This window comes from Hyaena hyaena, unplaced genomic scaffold, assembly GCF_003009895.1.
Source record: "Hyaena hyaena isolate Hyena2069 unplaced genomic scaffold, ASM300989v1 scaffold_53, whole genome shotgun sequence".
Classification (NCBI taxonomy): Eukaryota; Metazoa; Chordata; class Mammalia; order Carnivora; family Hyaenidae; genus Hyaena; species Hyaena hyaena.
This window is the reverse complement of record NW_024080686.1, coordinates 614,379-622,822: the sequence shown is the minus strand read 5'-3', so window position 1 is coordinate 622,822 and position 8,444 is coordinate 614,379. Positions and strand designations below refer to the sequence as shown.

General features: G+C 58.2%; 1 long non-coding RNA gene and 1 other non-coding gene across 2 annotated transcripts; both read left to right on the top strand.

Moving 5' to 3' along the window:
• The first annotated feature begins 596 nt into the window (after positions 1 to 596).
• On the top strand, positions 597 to 2,702 carry LOC120231162. Its single transcript, XR_005528275.1, has 2 exons — positions 597 to 1,031; positions 2,623 to 2,702. It is a non-coding gene; the product is annotated as an uncharacterized LOC120231162 (long non-coding RNA).
• On the top strand, positions 2,587 to 2,693 carry LOC120231169. The gene has a single exon (XR_005528278.1). It is a non-coding gene; the product is annotated as a U6 spliceosomal RNA (small nuclear RNA).
• Positions 2,703 to 8,444: the final 5,742 nt, after the last annotated feature.

Sequence of the window (8,444 nt, the reverse complement as noted above, 5' to 3'; positions counted from 1 at the left end):
AATTCAGCAACGAGGACTCCTGTCTGGTGCCCCGACCCCAGCTTCCTCAATCCAGCCCTGAGCCGAGCACCGGGGCCCCCGGGCCGCGGACCCGCTCCCCCTTTCCGCGCTCTGCACGCCCGCCCGCGCTCCGGCCTGGCCTGGGGGGGGGGCGCCCCTCTGTGCCCTCCGTGCCCGCGCCGGCGCTTGTCCCCGCCCCGCCCTGGGTTGGCAGTCACTCTGCATTGGGTCGGGTGAGCGCGAGTCTCCCCCGCTCTGGGACCGCTTCTGTTTTAAGAATGTGCGTCGTGAGCCATTCAGGGCGTGTTAGGAAATGAACGCGTGAGCGTGGGGTGCCCGCGTGCCTCGGGCAGAGCGCCCCTGCCCCACGGCCGCGAGCAGGCGTTTCGCCGTCAGGGGGCATCTCCAGGGCAGGAGTGGGGCGTCCCTCCGCCTGCCTGAGCTGCGCCCCCCACCCCCCAGGCCCCCTGGGCGGGGAGGTGCCCACACCCCAGGCGTCCCTCCCCTGTCCTATCCTGGGGCATCCTGTCCCCGCTGGGAGAGGCCTCAGCGGGAGGGAGCAGGGCAGCCACAGTACACCAGGGAAGCCTCTTTCCCGCAGACCCGGGGCTGGTGGGGGTGGCGGCGGCCCTGGCCCCCGCCCTCTGGACCCCCTCCGCTCAGAACAGGAGCTGGGACCTGCGCCCAGGCCGGTGCCCTGCATTTCAGGGCTGTGGAAGGCTGCTTCTCTGACTTCCTCAACATTCCTGGAAAATGACCTGAATTTTCTGGAAGAGGGAAGGAGGATCTGGTTCTTGGAACATTCCCACTTCTTCACACAGATGCCACTCCCTCAGACGCACGTGAAGGCTGGGGCATCTGTGGTCAGCGCTGGCCACCGCCCGCCGTCAGGCCGCCCCCTCGCCGGGGAGCCCAGCCCGGGCTCCGCTCCGCCGCGGTGAGCCTTCCAGCGGCCCCTGTGGACCCGCCTGCTCTCTCACGCCTGTCCTGAGCCTCCTTGACCCGGGCCCCAACTCACTCACTCGAAGCAGGTCAGGAAGGCTGGGAAGGGCCCTGGGCGCTTCCTGGGGACTCTGTTATGCTGTGAATGGCGTCCCCAGGCTGCTCTGCGCCAGGGCCGACTGCCTGCCTGCCGCCCCTCTTTCTCTCTTCTGCCTTTCCCGCTGTGGCTTCTCTGGCCAAGCCCTGCGGAGCAGGGAAGGACTTCGAGGTTAAGGCAGGGCAGGAGGAAGGGGGGGGGGGGGTGGTTGCCACCTCTGGGCTCTGGGACCACCAAGGATGATGAGTGTCAATGGACCCATTTGGCCTTGGTGCTGTTCCGGCTTCCCCCCAGCGTGTCCTGATCCGTCTGGGGGTCTCCTGGGGCCTGGGGCTGGCGGGGTCTCAGGGCCACGTCCCGCTTCACCTGAGCCCTCTGTGGATGCACTGCCCCGGGCAGGACCTGTGCACACGGGGGCTGCAGAGGCTCTATCGCGATTCCGCGGCAGACGTGGGCCCTTGGTGCTGCGTCTGGCTACACCCCGGAGGCACTGGTGCCCTGTTCCCGGCTTGATCCGCAGGGGCTGTATTTGTGCTTTCTGACGTTGTACTCAGCACCGAGCATGCACTGGACACTCAGTAAATGGCTGGCCCTTCCTCTGGCTGCTGCCCACCTGCCCTCTCGCCAGCCTGGGCCCTGTTATCCGGCCTGCTTTAAGGAATACTCAGTCCACCCCAGTGCGCTCCCTGGGCTTGAAGAGCCGGGGTGTCTCTGCGTGCCCCTCCAAGCCCCCTCTCACATCCTCTCCCGCCCCTCCTGGCTTTCCGGTCAGAAAGGGCTGCCCCAGCTCCTCACGTGTGCACAGAAATGCTGCAATTTCCAGAAGAATCCCAGGGCCCGAAGAACCCACCCAGCAGGCGGTCGGCCCCACCACCCCGCTGGCCATTTCTTGGCCTTCCTGGGCCCTTCCCTCCACACACAAAGCCCTTGGGAAGCCCGGCTCTTCCCCGTTGAAGGGGAAGCCCTCACCCCCACCTCCGTGACCCCAGGACAGCTCTGTTCCCCCTGCCTCAGCAGCTCTCTCACCTCTGGTAGGGTCAGCAGATTCTCCCCTGCCTGGTGGGGGCCCCGCTCCCGGCCACATGATCTGGGCCACATCACAGCTACCCAGCTATCTTTCCGTTGCAACCTGTGACCTTGTTCTCTAAGACAAGGCCGTGAGGTTCTTCTCATTTGCCCCAGAGTTTCCAGAAAGGGCTGTAGGGCAGTGGGCAGCCCCCACCCCCCGAGGGCCGGGACATGATCTGACACGGTCACTGAAGGTTCCTCAAGGGAGTATCATGAAAAATTTCTGATTTCCACATCGTCACAGAACAAGATAAAACCCTCATTGCTTCACGCCCTATGCCACCAAGCTTGTGGATTATTATAGCCTGTCTTAGGAAAACTATTTGACAGGGTCTGCTAGGGGTAAACTCAGAGCTTGCACTGGGTAGGCGGTGGTGATGGGCGCCTGTTGTCACGGGGTGTGCCTGCCTGCCCTTTCCCCCACCCAGCCCAGTTCCCTGAACCCTGGGATGTACTGAAAGTCACAAGTGTTTTTTCTTGTGCTCTCTGCAGCGGCGCAGAGACTGAAATTGAAGCGACACAGAGAAGACCAGCGTGGCCCGTGCACCAGGATGGCACCCAAATTCACGAAGCGTTCGTATTAAAAAAAAAAAAAGGCACAACTGATTTTTCTTTTGGAGTCTGTTGCGGAGTTTTGCCTTCCCAGCACCGATGTTCCATTCGGGTTAACCACGCATTCGTTAAACCAGTAAAATTTCTTGAGCCCCTGCCGTGGGCCAGGCAGCATGGTACGGGGACCCTGGGGACACACGGGGATCAGGGCAGATGCAGACCGCCTTCCCCGTCTTTGAGGTCGGCTCGAATCCCAATTCTGCCACTTTCCGCGTGACCCTGTGCAAGTCATTGAACCTTTCCACGGCTCAGTGCTTTTTTACTGTCAGGGGAAGATGGGAATTCCTGCCTCTGCGTTTGCCTGGCAAGTAGTAGGTGTTCAATAAATGACCGCCATTCTTATCGCTGTGCTCCAGGCTGTCGGGTGTCCTCTTTCTTCTCACGTGGAAATTGCTGGGAAGCTAGTGAGCTGTTGGCTCTGACGGCAGTTGGCTGTCCTGAGTTTTCGAGTCCCTTGGAAGGATTCTGGGGAGTTGGCCGATCGGCTCCAGGTACCTGCCAGGCTGCGGGCCGTGCCGAGTGACCCGGACTTGGGGCTGTCGCTATGCCCTGCTCTAATTTCTGTTTCTCTGTGTGCTTTGTAACTGGGCCACTCTTTCAGTCGGCTAGAGTAGTTAATGACCTTGAGAGCCAATCCCAGCCCTGAATATAGAATCCTGCTCTTTTGAAGTCACCCACTTTCTTTGTGGGCCTAAACGTGTTTGTGTTTTCCCTCTGGGGTATGCCTTCTCTTCCGCTTTGATGCCGCCTCTGTAACAACAGGGCTCGGAATTATTAATTCCTACTGCGCAGTGAGGTGCGGTTTTATTACACAGAAAAGGGGAAAATATAATTGCTGTCTCGAGTAATCATTTTCTGAAGGCTGCAAGCATAACCTTTCATTAATATTTCATTCGCGGCCAGGGTGAGTAACTTGAATAGGCCTAAAAATATTGTCCCCTCTGCATGGAGAGATCGGGAGCTGGGAGCCAGTGTGTGCTCTTCAATTGTTTGCAATTATTTCTAAAATTAAAAATGTTTAACCCATGAACCTGTAAGAAAGCGGAGGAGAGGCTTATAGAGATATAGCTGTTTAGTGACTGGGGTAAAGGTGCAAATCCAGGCATAACGCCTCTTAGCCCCTCCACTGGGGGTCATCTCACCCGTCCCTGCAGCGGCTTTGGGGCACGGGGTCCGGGGGGCCCAGTGACTCACTGGTCGAAGCGAGGCTCCCAGGTCACGTCCCGTAGGCACTGCGAGAACGGTCGTTCACAGGGCATGGGGTTTAAGGGTGCAGTGGGAAGTGTCGTGCTCTCTGATGTTCCCTGGACAGGGGCACTTGAGGCGTTCAAAGTGTCTCCCTGGAGAGGGCCAGCAGCTGATTCTCAGCTGGGGAACTGGGGACACTGTGCTCTTGGGGCAGAGGGGAGGCAGGCCCGTGGGGAGGGCAAGCGCTGAGCAGGTGGAGGGTGTGCAGGAATGTCCCGGAGCCTTCGGTGACTTCTGGCGATTCTAGGCGCACCCTTCCGAGTCCTGGGGACTCCAGCCGGTTGGGGGCCCAGGGCTGGCTCTGTGGTGTCTAAAGTCCTGGCTTTGCATGTCCTCACACTGTTTCACAGACATGAGCTCCTCTGAGCAGGCGAACAGCCCCCCGGGGCCTGCAGGAATGTGATGACATCAGCCCTTGTCCCCCAGCTGGTCTGCTTTATCTCATGGGATCTTCTGAGGACCCTCGAGGAAGGAGACGCCCCCGTACAGACGAGGAGGCTGGGCCTCGCGGCTAAAGTCATTGATTCCTGAGGTCACGCGGCCGTAGGTGAGCTGGGATTACGGACGCCTGTGGATCCTGGTGGGGGTGTGGGCTGCTCAGCGCTGGGCGATCACAGCTGGACCATGTGCGAGGCCACTGCACTTTGCACTCTCGCCCGCAGGGCCTCTCTCTACGTTCAGGTTTGCACGGGTCCCGACTCCTAACTCCGGGCGTGTCCCTGCGAGGGGGAAGGTCACTGAGCTCTGTAAACATCACGGGGATTTTTAAGAACATCCTTGCTCAAGCCTGGAGTTGCTGTGTATCTGTGTTCTTGGCTCGCTGTGTTTTCCTGGAAAAGTAAATAAAGAGAAGACATTGGCCAATAGGTTTATTGCCTTATATGATTAGTGACAAAAGGGGTTATCTTTCTTAGTTATTAATCATCTTGGGATTTCTAATGTTTATTTATTTTTGAGAGAGAGACAGATCACAAGCAGGGAAGGGGCAGAGAGAGAGAGGGAGACACAGAATCTGAAGCAGGCTCCAGGCTCTGAGCTGTCAGCACAGAGCCTGACATGGGGCTTGAACTCACGAACTGTGAGATCATGACCTGAGCCGAAGTCAGACTGAGCTACTCCGGAGCCCCAATCATCTTGGGATTTCCAGGTGTGCTTGCATTTGGACCCAAAGAGGTGGTGTTGTCAGAGTCGGTAAGCCCTGAGATCGGGTTGGGGGCCCCAGTGAGGCGGGGGGGAAGCTGGAGAGGAGTGAGGACTTGAGGAGGTGCGGTGAGATTAGTTTTTCTTTTCCTCTGCTCTGGAACATGATGGAAAGTGGCAGAACCCTCACGGATGGCGGCCCCTCTGCGCGGGGGGCTCTTTGTTGATCCATTTGACCTGCTGAGCGGGTACCCCGTTTTATACACAAGGAAATGGAAGTCCTCAGAGACTAAAGAACACCCAGGCGCCAGGTGAGTGCACAGAGCAGGGTCCGAGCCATCCTGTCCCCGCCAGGCCAGGGGAGAGCTGACCCCACAAAGCGGGGGCTCCTGGCCCCTCCCTCTGCCGGATACTTCCCAAATTCCTCCCTTCGTTCCGTGATTACGTGGCCCTGCTCCTGCCCCATCCAGACCCGCTAATCAAACCACTTTAAAGGGGTTTAAACAGTGGCTGCATTTTATTTCCCCTGTACTCTTTCCATTTCACAAACATAACGTGTTGCTTACAGAAAGCTTGCGTTTTCTTCCCTAATCCCCTGCCCCAGAAGCGGCCACAGCCGAGGACCTACTGCGTGTCAGGCCAGACTTGGTTTCCAGGCACATAGGAACCTTTAAAGATGTTCTACACGCAGAGAACTTTTATTTATAGGACATGCGCACACAGAAGCAGACTAGTAGCGCAATGCTCATGAAAGTCAAAGACGGGACGTGGCCTTAATGGGGGTTCAGTTCGATCTAGGATGGAGCCTTCGATAGAATTGGTGTCTGTTTGGTAGATAAAGGACTCTCCACTCACAGCCGTGACAACTGTGTACAACATGTCATTACATTTAAAAAGTGAGGGACGAATTGTCTGCATCACGTGGACACAGTTTCCGTGGCAGTTTCGCGTGGAAATGTATCCGGCTCGGACAGCCGCTGTCCACACAGCCCAGAATTCCCGGTGCCGATCTGACAGCGGTGTCGGTTGGAGGATGTCACTGGCCCAAGCTCCCCGTGACACTGGGACGCCTCCGGAGAGCCCTGGTCACCCCACAGGAAGTCACTTGCTGCCATGTGCGAGGGAAGTCCTGTGGTCAGTGCTCCGGCAGGGGTGAGGGGAGGGGCTGAGGGCAGGGGAGACCGTGATGACCGTGAAGCCTCCCGGGAGGGCAGCGCCTAGGAACGGTTCAAATGGTAGCACCGAGTCCCTTCATCTCTACGCAGGCAGAAACCCAGGCGCAGAGAAGGAAAGTGATGCATCTGAGGTCACACAGCATGGCCGTGGCGGCACTCAGCAGGCTCCCCAGGACCACTCTGGGCGTGACTCTGGAGTGTGGCCCTGGTCGGGTGGAGGGGGGCTGCGGCAGGCCTTCTGTGGTGCCTGTTTTCTCCGCGGGGTCTCCTCCACTTTCCTTTCCTCTCCCTTCTCCCTCCTTCTGTCGGCACGACCCCCCAGTTTGGTCTACATACCCCTTGTCAGAGCTGGGGAGATTGGGGCAACTTGTTGAAAGCCCTGGGTGAGGATCTGGTTTGATGCATTCTCTTCAGAATCCTTGGATGTTCCTGGTGTGTGCTGTGTGCACTCATGTGTGCACCTGTGTGTGTGCATGTGGGTAATGCTTGTGTGTGTGTGTAATGCTTGTGTGTGTGTGCTGCGTGGACTGGTGAGTGTGCACGTATGGTGTAGGTGGTACATCCCTGTGTGTGTGTGTGTGTGTGCTGTGTACATTTGCATAAGTGTGCACGTGTATGTGTGTGTGCATGCTGTGGGTGGTGCCTGTCTGTGGTGTGTGTGTGGGGTGCATGTGCTGTGCACACCTGTGTCACTGTGCACGTGTATGTGTGTGTGCATGGTGTGGATGATGTGTGTCTGTGCATAGTGTGTGTATATGTGTGGTGCATGCATGTGTGTAGTGCTTGTACGTGCGAGCTGCGTGCATTGGTGTGTGTGTGCACGTGTCTGTGTGTGTGCATGCTGTGGGTGGTGTGTGTCTGTGTGTGTGTAGTGCTTGTGCGTGCGAGCTGCGTGCATTGGTGTGCGTGTGCACGTGTCTGTGTGTGTGCATGCTGTGGGTGGTGCATGCCTCCGTGTGTGTGTGTGTGTGTGCATGCTGTGCCCGTTGTTAGCGTGCACATGCGAGCTGCGTGTTGGAGGGACAAGGGTGACTCCTGGCGCGGCGGGCTGCAAGGGCCCGGAGCAGGGGCCGCCCCGCCGCCCGTCCCGCAGGCTGCCTCCCTCCCAGCAGAGCCCGGGGCTCCGGTGAAGAGACGCGAGCGCTCAGAAATAGTAAACCACTGTTTTCTTGCCGGCTGTTTGCCCTTATTAATTCAGGTAGCAATTACCCATTCCGAATATTTGGAGACTAATTAGTTTTTCCTGCGGAGAAGGCAGAACGAGGAACGGTTTGCTCTGACCCGATCCACTTTCTCAGTGTCCCAAGGAGGGGGCGCGGGGGACAGAAGGAGGGAAGGGACCGAGGGCGAGAGAAACCCGCCCGGCGCCTGGGATGCCCCTCTGGCTGTTGGGTCGTCCCTGCAAGTCTATAGCGGATAAAAATAACCCACCCGATTTTGGTTTTGTTCTCGCTTTCATGTTGCCTGGCCCGTTTCCCCTGCGGGCGCCGCTCCTGGCAGCCTGCCTGGTGATGTATCGGTGGGGTGTCAGAGCTGGAGTTGGAGGCTGCGTGCTAAGCTGGTGTCCCCCCCCCCACCCCGTGGGAGTCGTGCCCTCTGAATCCACCAGGTGACCAGGGGCCCTGCATGCAGGGACAGCATGCTAGGCGAGAGGAGGGGCACAGTCCCGGGGGCTGGGAGGCCAAGGGGCGCACAGTTCGGGGGCACAGGTTGGAGAAGACGGCCACGCATCCTGTGAGCCTGAGCTCAGCTGTGGGTTCACTTGGAGACTGCCTTTTAGTCAACATCTGGCCTTGATTTGCCTTTTTAGTTCTTGAACTTTTTCTTCCCGGGGGAATAGTTGTCAGGGTCTTTATCGTTGTGTGTGTGTGTTTTTTAAAGTTTATTTATTTCGGGAGAGAGAGAGAGTGAGTGCAAGACGGGGAGGGGCAGAGAAGAGAGGGAGAGGGAGAACCCCAAGTAGGCTCTGCACTGTCAGCGCAGAGCCAGACCCGGGGCTTGAACCCAAGACTGTGAGAGCATGACCTGAGCACAAATCAAGAATCGGACGCTTAATGGACTGAGCCCCCCAGGCTCCCCAGGCCCTCGATTGTTCTTAGAGGCACCTCTCCGAAAGACTTCCAGTAGATCAGAGGGTTTCTAACTCCAGTCTACACGGCCTC